Below are 2,391 nucleotides of genomic sequence, written 5' to 3'. Positions count from 1 at the left end.
GCCTGCACCCTGGGAATCAGCTGGCCACTCCTTATCTAGCAGCAGATTGAATTTGTGACATTTTTCATTCTAAGGCTCAGCTGTCAAGATGCCAGAATTGTTTGTCAAGTCAGCTTCAAGAATAATGGCAAATCCCTGACATTCTCAGATGGGTTTGAAGGTTCACCGTAGCAAAGCTGCTTTACAGAACTCATTCTTTATTACAGTCCTTACCTTTACATCTTCTTTTTCCCAGCCACTTGGAAGGCAATGAAAATAAGACAGCCCCCAACCTAATCCATTCCATGCACTGAATGATTTTGCAAGCTCAGCAGGAGTTGTATTGCCTGCAGGAACTCTCTTCTGAAATAAATCTTTTCCTCTATAAAAACTATTAGTGCATTTGCATTTTTCCTTTCAGAAGCACAGAGGGAACTATGCCTGGGAAAAAAATGTAATAAAGGAAGAATTTTGTTGCAGTAATAGCCTATCTGGACTGCACAGGTAAAATTTGTGCTGTTTCTTTCCCTTGCCATGATACCACTTTGCAGCTGAGCTGGCCCGTTACCCTGCACAGGGAGGGACTGGGTTTTCCCATGTCAGCTCCCTATAAGGAGCATTGGAAAAGGGGCAAACCCCTGACCCCACAGGAGGAACACTCACTCACACAGCTGTAGTGTCCAGAGCGACTCTCCAATAGCATCTGCAGTCACAGCTCTGCATGTTTGAGGGTGCCAGCATGGCCCTGGCAGCTGGTGGCTTCATAGAACACATCAAACTGACAGAAACTCCTTTCTCCTGCAGCAGCCACTTTTACCATCAGCTGTATTGCCACAGCAACATCACCTAATAGATTTGGGGCAGAGGGGCTCTGGCTTTGCATTGCTGGAATTCTGAGTGGCAGGTTTTCAAGCACAGATCTCTGCTTGGCAGGATAGAACCCCGTAAAATGATCCACCTCCAACACTCTCCTTGGCTTGGGGAGGTGGAACACTGGACACTAGTGAGCTCCTAATGCAGCAAAATGCTTTCATTTAGGCTCATGTCCTACTGAATGAAGGCTTGGTCAAGGCACAAAATTCAGAAATGTTTTAGTGCAATGAATGAGAGCGTTCCTGATGGCAAGCAAGGGCTGTGGTGACTGCTCTATATTGCCACCTAGGAACCTGTTCACATTGCAGCTTTTCTTTAAAGTTTGCCAATTTATACAAAACACAAAGGGGAGCCCCACTAAAAAATAATCCCTGTTTTCATACCATGCTTTAAATGCAGAGATGCAGCAAAGCCTTCTTGGCTGTGAAGGTCTTACTCACTGTGCTTTTCCTGATGAGTATGAATGCAAATGAATCTCAAGTACAGAACAACGTGTCCTTATTTTTGACCCTGAAAATGGCATCTGACGTTTTTTGTCTGCTGGTTGTTGGTGTGTGCCAGGCACAGCCTCTGGGTGTTGTGCCCTACCTGACCAGCAACAGGGAGATAGGCAGAGGTGAAGTTTTCAGAAAGAAAAGAACTAAATATCTGTCAAGAGCAAAATTAGCAGATTTTGACGAAAGGCACTGAAGTAGATAAAGATGAGGAAAGCCTAAAACTTGGGTAGCAAATAACCCAAACTCCTTCTGCAAAACCTTCTGTTGTCATCTTATTGCAAAGCTCCCATACTGTCTCGGCGATTTCTCATGGGTATCTCCTCACAGCACTAACTCCTTTATAGCACAGCCACCAAACTGCATCTCTCTTCACAGCACAGCCAACAAACTCCAACTCTCTCCTCACCCAGCTAACCCACTCTTTTGTAGCACTCTTCTTATTGGACACAGCTGTGGCCTGTTAAGGGCAGGCCTGTTCCTAATCTTTGGTGATTAGTACAGCTGCAACTCCTCAGGTGTGAGACTGCCTTCTGCACTATTCTCTTACATTCTATCCCTCCACAACCTTCCACTGAAAAGGCAGCTCTAGCTGTCATTTGCATCCTCTACATCAGTTAGCTATTGCTTAGCTTCTTTCCTGAACTGTGGCATTGAATATTTGGAGCAGCTATAAAAGATCTTTCTGAGTATACAAGCATACTTAATCACTGTTAAGTAGATTCCCTAGACAAAAAAATGAAGTGTTCTGCTTGTGTTGGATGACAGAGCTGGATACAGCATGAATGAAATTGTACTGGTTATATTGAGCCACTGCAACATCCAGGTGTTGGATGAAGAGATCAGCACCCAGAATGTACCCCAGGACATGACTGGGTATTACAGATGATTCTGTTCATTCATAATATCTATTAACAAAAAAAAAGCACCCCAAAAAAAACCCAAAGAAAACAAACTAACAAAAAAACCCACCAAAACAAACAAAACAAAAAAAAAACCAAAAAAAAAACCCCAAGCAAACACAGACCCCCACCCCCCCCACAGG

The sequence above is a fragment of the Geospiza fortis genome, unplaced genomic scaffold (assembly GCF_000277835.1).
Source record: "Geospiza fortis unplaced genomic scaffold, GeoFor_1.0 scaffold162, whole genome shotgun sequence".
In the NCBI taxonomy this organism is placed as follows: Eukaryota; Metazoa; Chordata; class Aves; order Passeriformes; family Thraupidae; genus Geospiza; species Geospiza fortis.
The sequence above is the reverse complement of the archived record's forward strand: the minus strand, read 5'-3'. Positions refer to the sequence as shown.